Raw genomic sequence first — 20786 nt, 5'->3', positions numbered from 1 at the left:
GAATATTTTCCTATGGGATTTCCCATTGTTTTAGGCTACTATCTTTATTTAATTATTTACGGTAGCCTCGAACATACCGCCGGTTTATTTAATTAATATTAATTCTCCAGTTGGTATTTTTTGCCAAAACTTGATTCTAAAATGGCGTTTGTGTTCTCTTCTGTGACTCCAACCCAAGTCGAGCCCTTTGTTCCACTTTTTGGCGGGCTTCTCCACAGAAGCCCTCCCAAGTGGTGCCACTCTGTCTGGGGTACTTAGGAGGGGTGGAGGGGGATTTAGGCACCCTGGACTGAGTTGCCTAGGCAACTCAAGTCACACTCCGTCCTGATTGGCCCAAGTGGTGAGCCGTCCGGCTCACCACTTAGCATGTTTGAGTGACAGCTAGGCTGAGTGAATGGGGGTTTTCTGCATAAAAGCAGGGCTTTGGGGACTGGAACTTCAGAAGTCGCCACAGGACCTAAGAATCCGACGAGGGAGAAGCTGAGCCGACCTGCCACGACACCATCACCGGTGGAGCCCTGCTGGACCGCCTCACCACTTTTCCCAACGACAGAGGAGATCTCCCGCCGGAGAGTCTTCTTCCTTTGACTAGTGGGGATAACCAGTTTCACCGTCTTTTCACCTTCCCGACGTACCTCGTGGCCGCCTTGCCTGTGCCAAGCACCCCAGCAACCGGGACACCATGTTTTACCACGACCGCGAAACAACGGTGCCACCTTTAACCGGAAAACTCCGCGGCTGGTTTCTTCCCTGGTAGTGCAACGACCTTCATCTTTCCTCCAAGTCGAGATCTTCTCTTCCCCTGGACGACGACGCAACTTGCACCCACTGCCAGGAACAACTGCCACCGCTGGAGGATCCTTCCCACTTAAGGTACCGTGTCCCGCCTGGCTTCCCTTGCTACCGACTGTACGGGGTAGATTTAGCCCCCGGCTTTCGAACCTGGATTAGCCTGGGACACCCTGGCTAAACTTTCCTAAGCCTCTCTAAACTCTTTTTGAACTCCCTGCAAGACTTTCTAAGCCTAGTGTAACTGTGTGATCTTGGGCGCATTTGTGCTCCGCTCTCTCTAAGAGTGGGCCCAGCCTTTGGACTTTGGCTCAACAGTGACTTTTGCTCTTCTGCCTTGCTAACAATGTTCCTGAACCTTAGAGTGGTGTACCTTTCCATATTCTGTCTTTTTCCCTCCCTTTCTCACAAACTTATTGGAGTGCCATCTAGTTAAGCGCTCACCTCTGTATGAAAATAAGTGTTGTTTTACTGTGACTTATCTGATAAGGAAAAAGGGGTGTACATATTACAATAGTAATTGTGTTTAGAGTATTTTACAACAAGAGTGCTGGAGTGTTTCAAACCGTGTGTTTTTAAATAAATAATTATATACTTTGATACCAAAGCTCTGGTCAGTGTTTGCTTGTATTATTGTATCTGAGTGCCTATTGTGTATACTTTGCATACTGTCTAACTCTTCTTGAGGGAAGTCTGACTGCTCAGCCACAGCTACCAGGTAAATCTGGGTGGTACAGACTGCTACCAAGTGGGTTTACTGCCAACACCTGTAGTCTTAAATCTTTTGCAGTGTTCCCTAAGGGAACTGCACAGGTTTCTGCCTAACAGGAACTGACAAAGTCAGAACAGAACCCCATCCTTTAGTGGCAAATCATGTTGTTTGTACCTGTTCTGCCCAGTCTTCACTAAAACATGATTTACAGGAGTGGGTATTGCATCACCTGCAGGAAGTACAATCACAGAATTTGGATATCCAAATGGGTCTCCCGTTTATGCAAGGGCTCTTGTATCTTCCTACTGAAGACATTCGTTCCAGAGCCATACGTTGGGGACATGATTAATTTATGGCGGCTCATCCCAGGCAAAAGAAGACTGTTGAACTACTGACAAGATGGTGTTGGTGGCCTACCATGTCCAGAGACGTGATCGACTATGTCAATTCATGTTCCGTATGCGCTCAGTGCAAAAATCGGCCTGGCAAACCCCTGGGGTTGATGCAAAAACTACCCGTACCTCATAAACCATGGTATATGATTTCTATGGATTTTGTGGTTGAGTTGCCGCTAGAACATGGTTTTAACACCATATGGGTTGTGGTGGATTACTTTACCAAACTTGCCCTGTTCATACCATGTAAGGGCCTACCAACTGCTGCGGTACTAGCAGATCTATTTTTACGACATGTTTTTCGCTTTTTCGCCCTACGATCTATCATCATTACTGACAGAGGCTCTCAGTTTTCTTCACATTTTTGGAAAGCGCTTACTTCTGCTCTGCTGATTGATGACAGAATGTCTAGCTCTTTACATCCTCAAACAGATGGACAAACTGAAAGAACTAATAATACGATGGAACAGTATTTACGATGTCTGTGTTTGCAGTATCAGTCGATTGGTTGTCTATGTTACCAGCAGCGGAGTTTGCATACAACAATTCACTTCATTCGTCTATTGGTACCACTCCGTTTTTTGCCCTTTATGGACAACATCGCAGGTCCATTCCATTGGATCTTGACCTAACGTCGGACAATCCAGCATCAAAATGCACTCTGAGAGATTTAACATCCTTGCATACAAGAGTCCAACAACAATTGGTCCGTTCTCAACAGACTACCAAACGTTACGCTGATGCCAAGAGAACATCTGCACCCGTATATCGGGTTGGGATGAAAGTATGGTTATCTGCAAAAAATGTGAAGATACCTGGCAAGAAGAAACTCCTTCCACGGTTCATTGGTCTGTTTGTCATTAACAGAATTATCAATCCAGTAGCTGTTGGCCTGGAGCTACCTACTCGATGGAGAGTACATCCCGTATTTCATGTTTCTTTGATCAAACCATGTGATACTAAAACCAGATTGCCTGTTAGACCTTTGGCTGTAAAGGTTAGAAGGTCTGATGAATACGAGATGAAATTGATCATGGACATGAGAAGGTGTCAGGGCAAACCTTACTATTTGACTGACTGGAAGGGTTATGGCCCTGAAGACATGACATGGGAACCGCTGGACAACATTCATGCACCATGGTTACTCCGTAGGTTACACGCAAGAAGGGGTGTGGAGATGCCTTTGGGGGATGGTACTATCATGCACTCACCTGTGAAGCATGGTAGCAGCAAGAATCCTAACGACTTTAGAAAGGCAGCCAAACCGTTCTATACTAAATGAAGACTGTTCTCCAAGCTTCCTGCCAATCGATATTGAAATCTGAGTTGGTTCACATGATCAGTCACGTGTCTAGGGCACGTATTTAGGTCCTTTCCTCAGAACGCTCCGTGCTTCTGATTGAAGTTTTTCCTTGCGGACCGTTCGGTTTCTCCCAAACTGCTTTCCTTCATTTTACCTGAGTATTCTGTTTCAGCCATTTCGGACGCTTCATTCCGGTGGCTTTCATCTGCTACACCACCATTTCCTTACGGCGGCTTCCCTGCCGGCCATGCCAGCTTCCATCGGCAACTCCTCTTGTTCACCTTTTACACACGAAGGATTCTACCGGCTGCGTACATTTACAGAGCACGTTCATTGAAGAGGCGGCTTCCCTGCCAGCCACGCCAGCTTCTTCCCTGCCAGCCACATCGTTTTTCCCTGTCAGCAGCTTTATATGCAAGACGATTCCAGCTTCCCTCCTTGAACTACCAGCTGCAGCGCATTCTACGCGGCAGTCTTGCCAGGGGCTGTTTCAACCGCGGAGGCTGGTTATGTTTATTAAAGGTATGAGACTTTGTCATTACTAATTTCCTTATAGTATCCTCCAACTTACTTCCGGAAGTACGGAAGTGCTATTTTTTTGCTCCATTGGGTGAAACTGCCTTACAACCCAGTGGGGTTTTTGAGTTCCTATTTTATACTGTTTTCATCATTGGAGTATATTAGTTTGGACTCATTAAATCTTCAAGGGTGATTAATGTACTGCACTTAAGTGAGAACCTAACAGCTTACCATGTTGGAGAATTAAGGATTTTGTTTTGTGCATTGAACAATGAACGCTATCCAGACTGCACCATCCCGACTCTAGTTCGGCTCTCGTTCCGTTCGGGATTAGCTTCCTACTAACCTTCCCTTCCTTTTTGTCGTTTTTCTTTATTTTGGATTCATCTGGAGCATCACGGTTCTTCATCATCAAGTCATCTAATCAATTAAGGTTAGTGCAGAACTTAGTGGCGAAATTAGGATATCCCAGTGGAAGTGCTGTTATTTACCAATTGTTTTCTTATAACGGATTGGAGGCTGTGCATAGTTATTCATCCTTTCAATTGATTCTTCACTCTGGCTGTATATTACTTCAGGCAGTGAGGGGAATCAGTGGAAAGGATTTTTCCTTTAGGATTCGTCACTGAAGGTTGAGAAGAAAGACCCGGATCCTTTTGTGTATCCTTTTCTTAACATACACATATCCTTTTTGTGGTTGTAGTAATCAAGGAAATGTTGGGTGGCATGTCAGCTAGCCATTTGTGCACTAACATTCCACTACTGTGCTACTCTAGGAAGGTCACCACCTTGGCACATTGAGCTGTCTATGTAACATCTTCCATAAACCTAATCCCAGGTAATCATAATAATGTACCTGTTGCAAGATGCACTCTTCTATTAGAATCTTCAGATTGGTTTTCTTACTGTTTTACGGCCAATCACCATCACCTTGGTTTTTTCTGTATTAAGCTCCATCGAGCGATCTTCACACATTTCAATGAAAACGTTCAGATTATGTCTTAGACCCATGGCAGTGGTGGCTAGCTGCATCATCTGTATAGAAGAGTGCTGGGAATACACATGTACAGAGTTTTGGGAGGTCGAGGCCACGTGCTAACAACTCTTCAATTATTATATTTATGTACAGGCTGAATGGGAGGGGGTCTAGCACACAACCCTGCTGCACCCCCCCTCTTTACCGAAAAGGTGTTAGTTGTTTCCCCTCCCAATAGCCACCTCACAGAGGCACCAGTATTAGAATAGAGGGACATAATACAGGACAGCAATTAATCTGGTAATCCCTTATTTCGCGAAACAGACCACAATTTACTTCTTGACACACTGTCAAATACGGTCCGTAAATCTACAAAGACGACATAGATCCTATGATGTTGCAAGGGCCCATACTTTGCCAGGACTGCATGTAGCTGAAGACACTGGTATACTGTTTCAATCAGCTGAAAACCAGCCTGTAGATGGTTGATGTGGTTGCCTTCACTGGCCCAACATCCAACAGCTAAATCGGTCTGTAATTCCCAGGCGTCTTGTCATCTCCCCTCTTATACAATGGTATTATAATTACCTCACGCCATGTTTGGGGCACTTCACCCATACTTGTATTATCTTCAAAGCTGCAGATTTTGGCATTCCCCCCTACCCCTTGCATAGATTTAATTCTCACAGACAATTTACTTAGGCCTTATGAAATTTAATATTCTTGATCACAGAAAAAATCATAAGAGATCTTGTATTATATTGATTATATTGTCGGGAGTAATATGTATATTTTTGAAGGTGGGGATTCATAGACCACAAGATATCCATTAGATTAATATTCTCTATGAACAACTGTAATGTGGAAAAACACTGGGTCTCTCTGTTCCCCCAATTGGTCTAAGTAACCTTAAATTCATTACACAATTAAAATGGTGCAGAAGTGCAGTGCTAAGTGCAGTCAACCACAATGTCGAGAGAGGGGAATGCTCTGTTTCCTACATGTTTCATAGCTAGGTGTTTTAAGCTGCTGAAGGGGGAGGGGCAATAGAAAACCTTGAACAAGCATGCAGCGAGTGTGGAAGTGCAGTGCTAAGTGCAGTCAACAGCAGTGCACAGAAAGGGGAACTTTTTCTACACGTTTCATACTGAGATTTCTGGCTGCTGCATGGGGAGGAGCAATATAAACCCTGAAAAGGTACAGAGCACCACACAAAGTGTGGTGCTAAGTGCAGTCAACCACAGTGTGGAGAGGGGAATGCTCTGTTTTCTACATATATCATACCAAGGCATTTTTGGCTGTTGCAGGGGGGGAGAAATATAAACCCCAAACAGGTGTGGAGCACGATGCTAAGTGCAGTCACCTGCAGTCTTCTGAAGGCTACTGGGGTCTACTTGTGCCACTGAATACTCTGTATCGAGGTACGTGGTAATTGGATCTGAAAGTCAGCTCAGGGAAAGCGGAAGGGTGAGTCCGTTTTTCTTAAATTATTAACATGAATCCCTGCATTAACATTTTGTATATGGTGAACTAGCAAGAGAGCTGAATATAACCTGCATAGTAAAAAAGGTTGATTGAACATCTCTACTCCTTCTATTCATATTTCACATATTTCGGAAAAGGTTCTGAGGACAACACAAGTCCCGTCTTTGGGGGTACAATAGTCGAACAGGCTCAGGTGCATGCTAAGGATCCTCAAATGGGGAAAATTATAGCTATTTCCCCAAATTGTAATGGAACACAATGGGTCTCTTAACAAGGCCTCTTTAGTAAGTATGGATTCTACGACTATATTGAGTCCCTCTGTATCTAAATTATCTCAATTATTTATTAATTCTGGGACTCGTACTAACTCAATACTATGGGAACAACCATTAGTCAGTCATCATAAAGATTCGGTAGGACACTCCTCAATATCAATGTTACATTTAATTTTGAAAACTTTAGTCAGACTCTAGGATAACATAAGAAGGAGGTGCAATCTCACACTAAATCACTACCCTGTGTATTGAAAAAAAATGAGTGCCTGCATAATGAAAGACTTATGGAAAAGGGAGACAATTTTGTATTTCATACTCCGATAAATGAAATCGCTATTTCAACACCAAACCTTTCATTGGACAATTCTATAAGAAGATTGCTAATAACACCTTAACTAAAGTGAAAGTTCATTTTTGTTGAATGTTTGAAGAAAGAGCTGACCGCTGTGGCTAAAAAGAATCAAAGATCCAAAAAATATCAAATAGAAACAAAAAAGATTTTTGAGACAATTCCTAAGAGCACTATCTTTCCCCTAATCCACAGAGAGGGCCAGGGCAGACAAAGAAGCCTTACACCAAAATCAGAGGGTTAAGTCGAAACCTAAGAAAAAAAGTCAAACTTTTCCCCACCTGCTACAGTAATGGATTTGGATTGTCAGGATATACCTATATTGAATATGGTAGTGACTAATGCTGGAATCCAGGTACAGGGACAATCTATTGATCAGTCTACACCCCTGGTCTTGCCTTTCTCATACATGATAACCAGGACAGGAGACTCTAACAACCATACGACCCGCTCAGTTGATAGACTAATGGGGTTTGGCCTATTACTGCAGGAACAGAATGTATTCCTCTAAACAAGTCAAAACTATCCAACATTTGATTGTGTATTGGTGCCCTAAGAACAATTGAATCCGCTGATATTTACTATATTGAATTTATCCAGGAACAAAGTGACAGAATGGGGCTTTATTTTTTATGAATAAATTGTATCAACACTCGACATATTGCCATTGATCTTTATATTCCTCAAAACTTACTGATTGGGTTTTACCAAGACGCTTAGATAAAACACAATGACCCCCCTAACTATACAATGTGAAGCAAGTGAGAGTGGGGAACAACTGGTAATTTTGCTGAAAAAGAAGGAGGTTCTGCTGCTACTGGGTTGGTCGTGGCCAACTATGACACTGGTTTTGGTAGTCTCGACAAGTAAAAATATGCCACTGATGTATAAACAAAGTGTCTGAAAGATTATCTTTAGAATACAATGTTCAGAATTATATCATGGAACTGAAGAGGCCATAAGCATTTCCGAAAAATGTTGATACCTTCCTCCCTTTGACCCAAAGTAGGTCTATCTGTGGCACTTGATAATACATTAGAATGCCACAGGAGAACAGATTAGTACTACTTGTGAATTCTTATTAGCAGTAAAAATAAGAATGAATGATTTTTGTTCGCTTAAGGATTTATTTGTAGAAAAGATGCTATGAACATCAATAGTAAATTCGCAAAATACACTATTAGAGCACTTGAATACCCTAATAGTGATGGTTGTTGAATGGGCATAGGGCAAATATTCCTATGCATGGGATTTTAGCATTTATCCTATCGAACATATACCCAGAGGGAATAACAAAATGAGTAAGAAGATACTGGGCTTAGATTAACAGAAAAAAAGAAGGGCAAGGTGGCACGAACATTGGGGTATTGAGATGTTGAAATCTTTGCTTATGATAATGTGACAAGGTGTTCCACCTCAAATACAGGGAGTAGTACATCTTTGATAGATTACATATTTGCAACTAGATCCCTTCTTCAATATTGTTCCCCTTTGAGAATAAAGTTTAGGGACCTTGTTGATGATGCTTATTTACCTTGGACTCTACGTTTACAAGATCAACACTTGAAAGAATTGATTACCTGGCAAATATCATCCCCAGCAACAGAGGCAATGTGACTGATTGACACTTTAGAGCTATTGATAAATTAACAGAATTGCTATACTGTTCTAATGGGGAAAGCACTTAAACAACTCTGTTCAGCGTGCGACTTGTAGACCTGCTCAACTGGATTCCAAAATGATATGATATGCCTTTGCTTAATAAAAATGCAGAATATCTCAACAATTGAAAAATGTGATAAAAGTATGCAGGTTCACATGTGCACATAAAGGATAGCCAACTTTGAATAATCATACAGATCTCTCACTGAAACCCTGCCTAAAGTATCCCTCCTGGTGGCCAGGGGAAGGCAGACGCTTCCTGATCTCGACCCAGGAGGTTGTGTACTATGAGAGGATCACCTGGGAGTAAACAAGGCCCAGGGTGGTGAGGAGATTCCGTGGGATAAGGCACAGTATTTTTCCTCTGACAGGAAGACTCTCCCAATGTGGTTCCTAGTGATTGCATCAACAGCCAAACCATCGACAACCATACCATTGACAAATGACGAAAAAAAGTATCTAAAAAAACAGTGAATGCATTTCTTTTTCTTTTTTTAATGGGGTAAGGGGTTCCCCCAACCCTCCCTTTTAAACCATTAAAACACATTTTACTAAACTAAACCCTTTACCATTGAAAGAAATGCATTTGATGTTTTTTTTCCCAATGCATTTTTTTCAATGGTATGGTCTGTCGATGCTTTGTATTCGATGCAATGACCGGATCCCTCCCAATGTACCTAAAGAGGTAATGGTTTATTGTTGTTGTAATGTTCCTGATTCTTATATTAAAACTAAAAATGTGAATGCAAGACTTATAAAGACTGAACAAGCCGTACCAAAGGAAAGATCTTTTTGGGTATCCCAAATTAAACATCCTCCGTACTCTCAATGCTAAAGGAATCTGGAAATGCTGTCTTTAATACATGACCTTCCTCTATAACAACTACTTTTAATAGTCCTTCTCTTAATGTGGAAAATTAAATCTACCCTTAAAAGAACTCAAATGTCAGAAGAACTGATTTTATTGAAGGGGACCGCAAGTTCCGGAAACCCAGAGGTACTGGGACGAGGAAGAGGGCTGAAGAGGAATGCAGATGTAGCAGTCAGGCAATTAAGCCTAGTGGCCACTGCAGTAGCCAGGCAATTTAGCTTAACAGCCAACACATGAAAATTGTTACTGAACCTGGGAGGCATGAACGGCCCCCTCAGGAAAGGAGTAGGAGGAGCTAGAATGAGAGATGGAAGGCAGGCTGTAGCAGTAGAAACAGAGAAGAGGCATGAGGCTGGCAAATCACAAGAAAAAGGGAGCACAAGAGGGACACCAGAACATGAAGATAGCAGATTCCACCAGCAAGTTCTGAGAGAGTCCTGTCCCAAAATCTGAAGTGCAGAGACTGCGCAAAGGAAGACGGGCAGGAGACTAAGTTTTCCCCATGTGAGCCTTGTTGCTGTGATTGCAGAGCTGTGAACGTGCAGGTGACTAAGGCCAGAAGCAAGAGGCAAGCAGAGGGTCCAGAGAGGAAAGGGAACGAGTGGCCAGACCACAGACACCCGTACAGGCGAAGGGTGTGGGTCCCAGCGAGCCAGAAACATTAGAAGTTGTAGAAGAAGTTGGGAAAGCAGTGCAACCCACAAAGCAAGTCTCTAAGAAGCCAGTGTATGGAGCACAGCGCAAGCCTTGCCCGTATCTGTAGCCAGCTCCTTACTGACACGCGTATTGCTGTATGCGAGTGAAAACTGTTAGTGCATCCAATGTCTTGAAAGGCACATTATTTGTGTGATAGCTAAAGTCATTGAAATGCACTTTTGAACTGTTTAAAGAGTGTTGCTGTCTAACGGAGTGGTCGCGTGTCCCCAATTAACAAGAGATAACGCTTGCTAAACCGAATACCTAAGCTTGAAGATACCTGAGTTACAAGTTATAACGTCTGAAAACTACATCAACGAGAGGTTGTGTGTACCTAATTGCAATTCTCAAAGGAAGTCAGAACTTTGCTGTTATACGGGAATACAATTCTCTCTTCATCTTTAAAACTTGAGATCTGCATTAAAGAGAGGTTGTGTGTGCATAATTGTGTTTTCATTTAAAACACTGAATCTCATACTGTATCTAGAAGTGATATATCTTTCAATTCTATAATGTAAAGATTATAAACTGTTGAAGAGAAGAACACACATTACCCAAGCCAAGAGGCAATCCCTGTTAGTAGTGAAACCAACCTTTCTAAGCTTTAAAGAGCTATCCTGCTGCACTGTGAATGTATTAACAACCAAGTGGCTTAAGGGACACGTGTCAAAGTATTACCTGAAGCTGAGGGAGTGGTACCAAAGCATCTGGGTAATTACTCAGGGTGATAACTGACAGAAACGTGTGAGTAAAGATGGGGAAGGGGAACTGACTGCTTATATACAAATATTCTGAAGCAGACAAAGCCTGCAAAGCCAAAGACAGTAGAGACCAGAGGGGAATGAGTCCTTTGGGCAGAAACAGGTTGTTAATGGCAAAGAGACAAGAGAGGCAGAGAGGCTGCCCCTTTTTTTTTTAAAGAAAGTCATACAAAGGAAGAGTACCTTGCCTGGTTGAAGTGTCTTGTCAAAGCCGTTCTAACAATTCAAAATACTGAGCTGTGGCAGTAATACTGAAAACGCAGTGGTACATTAAGTTGTCATTGGATGTAACCCTGAAGTAGTCTTAACAAGTAAAGTACTGTGGGACAAAAGGGTGACTGTTCTTATAGTATACCAGTAAGAGTGTGGCTGTTGGAGTTGAAGCAGCGGCAGCACTAAGAAAGCATCCTCTACAAAAATACCAACATAGAAAATGTAAATCACGAAATACTTACTGTTGATTAAGAACTGTGTGTTGTTGATAGTGAGGATATTACATTGGGCCTCATTACGACCCGGGCGATAAGTACCGGTCATTACCGCCATAGTGCAATTACTTGTCCGTGCTGGCAATAGACCGCTAAAAGCGGTCCATTACGAGTTTGCGGGCACAAGCTTTGCACCATGCCGGTAATGACCTCACCGCCATGCCGTAAAAGTCTGAAAAATCCCCCTTTCCGGCACCGTCTGTAGTGGAAATAGCTCCTCCGGCATCCAGGCCATCGGCATTAGCGGTGACCACTAATAGCGGTAACCTCTAATAGCAGTAACCGCTATTAGCGTAAATATGCAGAACCGGAAGTAGCGGCCATCTTTAAAAACACAATCCATTGCCATCCACCACAACCAGGAGCCATCTGACCCCCAGAACTCCAACACACCTCCACCACTACCTGTTGCAATTTACGATGCCAAAAGCAGTGAAAAAACAGGAGATTGCCTGCGCAAGGAGTGCTTCTCCAGAGAGGATCTGACCATGTTAGCGGAGACACTAAAAGAACATGCAGATGTGGTGTTCTCAAACGACATGTCCCGTCCAGCACTGCAGCGCAAAAAGCAGATTTGGGCAGAGGTCGCCAAGAGAGTCAGTGCCGTTGGCACCACACCCCGCACACCCAAACAATGCCGTAAGCGCTGGGATGACCTACGTCTACGTGTGCAGAGCATACTTTCTGCCAACTGCAAGCTTGGGATGGCGACAGGCGGAGGTGCGGAGTCCCCCATAAAACTGCAACCATGGGAGGAGATATGCGCCACCACCATAGGCACCGAGGCAATAGAGGGAGTCGGGGACATGAAGCGAGGAGCTAGGTAGGTGTCTCAAATGAAACAATGCTAATACCACCACAATGATGTCCACCTGAACTGACAGTGAAATGATGTAGAGCATGGTCCACCAGACACATAAGTACAAGACTGCCTACAGGCAGTGCAGAGCATCACCTTGTCCACATGCATAATGCACCCCATATGTGTTGCAACCCAGGCGCCTCCATGCATCACCCACCCAAGAGTGAGGCAACCCATATGTCACTCCCCCAATGTTAATCATCTACCATTCCATATCAATGCAGCCACCCCAATGCATGCCCGATGCCCATAGACCCATCACTAACCCTCTGCCTCCTTTGGTCCCCCACAGGCACACATTCTGACAGCGGTGATGAGGACACCAGGGAGAAAGATGCCACACCACAGAAGAAGGCCAGGGCTGAGGAGGGTGAACACCGCCCCTCAACCTCAAGGGGCAGAGGCCAACCTGCACCACCTAGGAAGGCCATGAAAACCACAGAGGCCACAGCACCAATGTGCACCACGGCCCCCAAAAAAACACCCACACCAGCCACCATCACCCAGGAGGCATTGGCAGAGGGCACACCATCGGCTGCCAGCAGCACAGTCGGTGAGACAGCTGCCACAGCAGCCATATCGGACGACGAGGGTGACATACAGCTGCATGGCGCAACACCCGCCACAGGCCCCCTGCACTCACCCCAACTATCCCCATGCAGCATGGTGGACTGCAGCATGCACGGGCTGTCACCTGGAGATTCATGGCCGGCAAGTTTCAGCCCCACGCCAACTGTGCCTGATGACCAAATCATGGTAGAAACGACTCACACTTCCACCCCAGTGACAACCACCCAAGAAGGGATCATGGCTATACAGAGGCGCCAGGAGGAACTCACAGGGCTGTTGATGCAGCATATTACCGAATGTACTCATGCAAGGGATGACATTAGGGATTGTGCTGCATCCCTAAAAACAGCCATCAAGTCCACCCCAAAGGACATTTGCGCGGAACTTGCAGCAGTGCGCCATGTCCTCTCGGAAATGGTGGCAGCAATGCAGGACATGCATCCACCACAGTTGCCAGGACAATCTGGACTATCATCAAATGCCAGCTCTACTAGGACCAGCCCTGTGCGTCGGACTGGCAGGAACCTGCGCAGACCGGACAGGGGGGCACCTGGTGCTGGAAGAGGGGAAGGGCAGTAGGCACAGCCATGCATACTGGTGCCATGTGGACTACTGGTGGCGCTACTGTACACCATGTGTTGGGAAGTCAAGGGGGGAGAGGGTGTGTGGGGGAGTTGAGGGGGGAGGGGGGTGAGGGTGTGTAGGCGAGTTGAGGGGGAAGGAGGGAGAGGATGTGTGGGGGAGTTGAGGGGGTAGGGGGGAGAGGGTGTGTGGGGGGGTTGAGGGGGGAGAGGGTGTATTGGGTGGAGGGCTTGTTCACTTTGTTATGGTTCTTTAATACACATTTTGGTGACTCATGATTCACATGTGTGGACATTGTTTATTGCGTACGTGTGCTTTATTGGTGAACAGTCTACAGTGTCCATGTCCCTCACACACCAAGTGCCCCGAGTGCCACATCCATGTCACACTCCACGTCCATGTGTACTAGAAACATTGGTTGATCAGAGTCTGACGCATGGCACGTCCCTCCTGTGCATCGCTGCCTCCCTGAGGTGCTGCCCCATCCCCACCCTCCTTATCCTCATCGCCAGGCGGTTGCAGTTCTGCATCAGGGGGCAGGGGCACATTCCGTCTGATGCACATATTGTGTAGCATGACACATGCCATGACGATCTTGGCCACCTTCTCATGGCGGTACAGGAGTGCCCCACCAGACCTGCTGAGGCAGCGAAACCCTGCCTTCAAGAGGCCAAATGTCTGCTCAATCACCACACTGCTCTGTGGGTTCCGGACTGGGGTAAGGAGCCACCTCTTCAAGGGATAGCCTGCATCACCTGCATGTGGGATACAATGTATAAGTGTAAGTCATCACATCATTCCTCTTATGGACTGGTGTGCGTGCCATCGACTAGTGGGCACAGGGGGGTCCAGTTCCTTGTGAGTGCTCATGCACTGTGTTAGTCCACGCCGGTTGTTTCCATGATCTGGCTGATGTCCAGTAATTTGTATGCTTTCATCCTGGCACCGTTGATGTCAGCCTCATGATGATGTCACTATGCAAAACAAATGGTGAAATGCACTTTTGTTGGACCTCTGTGTCAGTGTAGTGGTGCATTAATGTATTTGGCCCTCATGTGACTCCTATGTACGCAGTAATGGGGGACTGTCCATTCAGTTGATGGTATTTGGTACTGTGTATTGGCCATAGTAATTGCTTGTAGCTGCATTGTGTTGAGGGGAATATGGTCTGATTAGGTACAGTGCACATGTAGATGGTTATGGAATGGTTGTGACACTGCATCATTTACATGTTAGGGCAGCTTTCATCTTTCATTATGTGGTCAGGTGTCAGGTCCAGTATGGGCTGCTTTGGGGTATGAGCATGGTCCATTCTCTTAGGCACTCAGAGCCAGGTAAAGTATGCATCTCCCCCCCCATCTCAGCCAGGTGAAGTATGCATCTCTCCCCCCCATCTCAGCCAGGTGAAGTATGCATCCCCTCCCATCTCAGCCAGGTGAAGTATGCATCTCTCCCCCCCCATCTCAGCCAGGTGTAGTATGCATCTCTCCCCCCATCTCAGCCAGGTGAAGTATGCATCTCTACCCCAATCACCTACCCACATCATATTTCCATGGGCCTAACATGCGACTCACCGAGAAGCCAGGATCTCTGCCCTGCATGTTGCTCCATGTAGCGTGGTACCGTGGAGTTCCGCAGGACCATTAAATCATGGGTTGATCCGGGGTATCGGGCACAGCAATGTCACATACCATTTGCACCTTGATTGAGTGGTATAGCTTACGGTTGCGGTACGCTACCTCCATGGTATGTGGGACCACCAATCCCACATGGGTGCAGTCGATGGCGCCAATGCAACCAGAGATGTCGGCCAGTGAATGGAAACCAACTTTGGTGTTTGAAATCTCCTGGGCAGACCGTGGTAAGTAAATGTGGTCGCCTGTGTGCTTCAGGAGTGCATCAAGCACTTGGTTCAGCGTACGTGAGAATAATGGTTGTGATATGCCATGCATGTGCCCCACTGTGTTCTGGTAGGTGCCTGTGGCCAGGAAGTGGAGCACAGACACTACCTTCAGTAGGGGTGCGATGGTGGTGCGTGATTCAATCAGGCTGACAATGTCGTCATGTATCATATCCACAATGGTGGTGATGGTGTCCCTGTCCAGGAGGTACAGGGTGCGGATCTGCTCAGGGGTTAGGTTAAATGGACTGGCTCGGATGTGAGGGATTGGGGGCTGCCTGCGTGGTGGCACTGGCTGCACCGGTGGGCATGCTGGCCCTGCTCGCCCTCCTTCTTCTCCTGCGTCTCCTCTGTGCTGCCAGTTGTTGTTGTTGCAGCAGTTCACAGCAATCATGTCCTCCAGCCCCAGCATTGCTAGTAGTATTGGAATCATTGTGGAGTGTGACTGGGTGTGGGAAGGGGTGGGGTGTGCTCCTTTTGTGCTGGCCCAGTCTGTATTGCCTCCACCTGTGCTGATTGTGTGCACCTGTGGCAGTTGGGAACACTGCACATGGCCGTTTACGGGTGGTCCGCGATGCCGGAATTAGCTCCATGGCGGTAAGGTACTTTTCAGGCTTCAGTAGGGCGTTGTTTGCATGTCCGCCTGACTTGTGATGTGCCCCTGTTTGCGCCATGCCAGTATTTGCGGCATGGATGGTTGCATGCCCGCGCTCCTGGCGCAATTAACGGCAGCGTTATTTACGGTGCCGCTAATTGCGGATAATCGTGTCTTAATCGGCCGGAGCGGTAAGCGATGCCGGTAATCCTTTACCGGCATCGTTGGTCACTGACCGCCCGGGTCGTAATGAGGCCCATTGTCTTTTGAACTGTGGCAAACTGTCTGGAAGAACAGACACATATTCTTGACCGGGATTACCGTTGGTTCTATTTCTTGTCTGAATGTTCAAAGTGAATCTTTCATCCAGGAACAAAGAATTGTTACCAGCGGAACTTTGTTGGATGAATTGTTACTTTGGACTTTGACTATCAAGAGGTAGTTCAAAACCTTTTTTTTTTTTCATTTGCTGAATATTTTGAGTTAATTTTGTATCCCAGGGAAGGGACCTTGTCCGGGACAGGAAAAGGTAATTCAAACACTGAGTTCATATTGTTTATTATATTGTGTTGCCATATATTTTCTTTGTATAATTGTTGTTTAGCATGAGGGCCAGTTCTCCCATGCTAGAGAATGTTCCCTGTTAGCCCAGGCTGGGAATTCCTGTGTAGAGTAGGGCAAGCAAGGCTTTGATTTCATTTATTTGCTTTAATAGAAATGGCATATTTTAGAAATCCACAAGCAGTTGTCCACCTCGCATTACTGACCCCTCACACAACATATATTAGACACTCTAAGTGGAAGGAATTCTGCAAAGTTTTCGGAGTTTCTGAATAGCACCACTCCTTAAAATTGGGCTGGTTCCCTATTTTGTACCATAGATGAGGATACGTGGGTTACATATTTTGAACACATTTACGCAGTTGTAAATAATGGTTCCACTATCCTGACAGTTGATTGGCACACTTTCTATTACTGGCAAGGTTATATTAAGCTAGAAAAGAAATTTGAGGGTGGCAGGGCCGGACAGAATCGTGTCAGCGGTAATGAAATACAATCCAAGCCTTTCGGCTCACCGAATGAAGATTCATTTTACAAATATACCTGATATCATGGAATTTCCTCCTTCCTGGCACACAGCCTACATGGTCCTGATTCTTAAAAAAGGGGCCTAGGATTAACCCCAAACACTATTGGCCTATAACTTTGCTAGATAAATCAAGCAAAATGTTTGCTGCATCATCTTAAAGGAAGTTGAATAATGGGCTAATGTTGCTGGGAGACCCTGGAAATGTCAAGTAGGCTTCAGGAGGAAAATGGTCACTAAGTGGACATTAAAGTGTCTTATTCTAGGATTACTCTACTCAGTAAAGCAAACGTTCCATATTTTGTTAAAATTGGCTACCAATTTATGTAAATGCTGCTTTGATAAATTTGCATATATCCCATAAAACAGTGATATTGTTAACACGTAAAAGGAACAACATTGCCTCAAAAAATTCCAAAACTGTGGTCTATTTGGGCTTCCTTATTACAAACAAAATATTCTTAAAGAGAGGTGAAGAACGGCTCAGAGGGAAGATCAAGCCTTTAATTGCTCAGTTAAAAAACATTCATCATAAATTATCAACAAGTACCTTTGTTCCCAAACTCAGATACTACACCATCCAAATAGTTCCTCCTATTATGTGCAGCCTGGAACTCGGCCTGATAGTATAGGAGGGATTCTGTGAGGGATTCTGTGAAGAATTGTCATCTGCAAAAGGCCTGTTTTTATTATTTTTATTGATGAATAAAATGATGCTTATAACTCCATCTCTGAAAGGGAAATCTGCTAATCAGATTCCCCTTTCATGAGCTCCATACAAAAAGCATATAGTGTACCTGTGCCCAGCTTCATCAGTATCCTGATCTGCAGAGCCTGCTCTACCAGTGGCAAAAAGCAGGCTCAGAGGTAATAGGTGACCATGTGACAACTGCAGTGACAGGCAAGTCTCTGCAGTGCAGTGGCTGCTTTTAAGACATGAACAACTATACCAAAACCCCATAATTAGGAGTTTACTGTTATAGTGGCAGATACATCTTTAAATATAAGCAATGCCTGATTTATTATATGGTGGAAGGTATTTCTCGTAATTATTACAGCCCGAGCAATTTGAAATCACACTTGTGCCAGCCCTGCGAGACCAGTTCAGTTGCGAAAGGTTTATTTGTATTCTTCCAAGACAGGTTGACCTTGCTACTGGAAGCAGGACTGTATCCTTTCGGGTTTCCCTATCTTTGTTCCTTTGTTATGGCAGGTGACACCATCCCAGAGCGACAGCCACTCCACAGGTAGCTGTACTAGGAACAGAGATCAAAGGGCACACCCATCCACAAAAGGAGTAGCCTCTCACAAGGGTGCTACATATCAAAGGGTCTTTGATTCTAGCGAGAAGAGAAGGGCTAGGGTGAGTAAAGACAGAGAAAAATCTTTACGGTTGTAGGAAGGGCCCACAATCTTGTTTCTGTCTCTATCTTTCATTCGTGTCCTCTCCACGTCCTGTAGCACAAAGCACTTTGGATCTGATGTTAGAAGGCAAAGTCCACTTATTCCAAGAACAGGGATTGGACACCTAAAGCAGGCTAGCTTTACTTCGATCACCTAAGGGCTTTTGCCTTTAGAAGAACAGGTCTCCCACCAATTCTTTCTCAGGACTTCAAAACTTCAAGAAAATTGTATTGGACCCTATTGGGAGAGTAGTCCTTTCCAAAGTCTGCCAGTTGTGAATTGAATGAAGGTGTTCCAAGGCAGAGGTAAGCTCTGTCCCCTAACCAGAGATTAAAGCCTTGTTCCAACAGCAGTTTACTCGCCAATGGTGCTGGAACAAGACTTTAATCTCTGTCAGCCACACTGCTGCTCAGGGCCTCACTGTATAGAAGGACCCCAGGAAGAGGTGTGCCCACCTCCCACATTTTCGGGAGCCCGAGAAAAATCCTGGAGTGGGACGCAAAGCTCCTGAGAGCCAAGACAGCCAGAATTCCCACCACTGTCGTACTGTTGCGATCTGTGATTTGAGCATGTTCCATCCGAACCATCAGAACCCTCCAGAACTGCCTTTGGCACTCACTGAACTTCAAACCGCAGTCACACACTTTCGAACGTGTTCACCACCACACTGTACTATCTGAAAGCGCGTCATTGCCTCAGCTCACACAAAGAGGCACGGCTGCATCTGCACTGCTGTAACTGTTGGTCAAACTTCTAACATTTTTGTCATCGAATGAGTCACAGATTGAATCAAAATGTTCTCGAAATGCATCCTTCGAGCCCGCTCATCAAACTAATTTGCCTTTGGATACCGTCATCAGCCTGTCCGCTGTTGAATCCCAACTGCCAAACCAAGCCTGGTGACCTCCACCGTCTGCATCACTTGAACAACGTTCCATACTGCATTTTCTTCAGTTCAACCCAACCTTGACATCTGCCTGCCATTGGACCTCCATGACCTCTGCCTTTTGAACCATATTGAACTGTCAAACAACATTGAGGAGCCTGGTTTACCGTTGTTGAACTGCCAAGACCCTTCAAAAGTATTATTAACTGATATCTGCCACTACTGGTCCATTTTGGGCACTAGAGACTGGCTAGGTCAAATTAATCCCTTTTTGCAACTCAACAACATATCCTTTGAGCATTGTGGTTTTTATTGCCTTTTCTCCCCCTGCTGCATCTTGCTATCTAGCATATTCTGTGTTCTTTCTGCAGGAGTGGGGTTCACAGTGTTTTCTAGTTAGTTATTATTGTACATGGTGTGTTTAATTAAAGTATATATATTGTTATAGCACCTTGATAGGACATTCCTTTTTTTAACTGTAATACTTTGTTGTTTGGGTTGCTGCTGAACCACATTCACACCCCTGTTGAGAGTATACCCGTCCCTCAGCCCATGTTACCACAAATGGTAAAGGAGGTATATCACTTAACTGTGTCTGTTTTACCTTTATGATTTTAGTTTGTAGAAGTGTGAGGGCTGAGCAGGTGCTTTAGCCTCTGCTCATCTTTGTACTCCTGCAGGGCAGAAGTCAATTCGTCACAGATTATTAATAGATGAGAAGGCATGGCCTAGAAACAGGTTCTAGTCCTACCTTTTTCCACTTCCCAGCTGTGTAGTAAGATATGAGCTGGGTTTTACGTCTCTGGAATTACTTCTTTTATAGAGCAGAGTAAATATGCATGCTAAAATACTTTACCCACCTAAAAACTCTCTATTTGAAAATCTGAGATCTAGTTTGTTAACAAAATCAGTTTGTGATAAATAATTTTGCAGTTTGTAATGATTCAACTCTTCTGAGCTTGAGCGTAGCTATATAAACTTAATTGACCAATCCTAAGAAAGAGACAAATACATTGCATGTTTGGGATTGGTCTAACACTGAGGAAAGAAATTAGGTTGTACTCCTTATACAGCGAATACACTAAGATATCAAGACATACGAACACCATACCTAGATACCTCATAAGACTTCCATCAAATAAGTGTCGAACAATTTATATGAGGTTTAGATTTAACCAACTAGAGAAGTGATAGGATCTCGACTTAAACTCAGTATAGAAATTAGGTATTGTAGATTGTGTAACCAGAATAGTACTCAGGAGACAAAGAAATATTTGCTTACCACCTGTGTATATAGCTGGGATCTTTGTCAGTTACATGTTGCCAAGTTTGCACATTAGTATTCAGACTTGGAAGTAGACCTAATGTTGTACTGTGTTTTGGAAGGACAACAAACGTATTTGATTATAGCTGAATGCAGATTTTTATGGGAGCTTTCTGAAATTTTAGAATATACTCTTAGGTAGTGCTGTAAATGTATTGCTCAGGAACATGAAATGGTGCTTGAATGTATTGTTTTATAATATTTTTTCTTACTTTTGCCTTCTTTTTCAATGTTTTTCTTTTTTCTTTCCCTCTCCTGTTGATTCTTAATAATTAACTTTTAAAATCAGATTTTA

General features: G+C 44.6%; 1 protein-coding gene across 1 annotated transcript in view; it reads right to left on the bottom strand.

Moving 5' to 3' along the window:
- Positions 1 to 20786, bottom strand: part of CC2D2B (coiled-coil and C2 domain containing 2B) — a 2924037-nt gene that overhangs the window by 2902362 nt on the left and 889 nt on the right. The gene's annotated exons all lie outside the window — the stretch shown is intronic.

Source organism: Ambystoma mexicanum, chromosome 8 (genome assembly GCF_040938575.1).
Source record: "Ambystoma mexicanum isolate Mex_15411 chromosome 8, UKY_AmexF1_1, whole genome shotgun sequence".
In the NCBI taxonomy this organism is placed as follows: domain Eukaryota; kingdom Metazoa; phylum Chordata; class Amphibia; order Caudata; family Ambystomatidae; genus Ambystoma; species Ambystoma mexicanum.
Note: the sequence above shows the minus strand (reverse complement) of the source record. Positions and strands in the feature narration are given on the sequence as shown.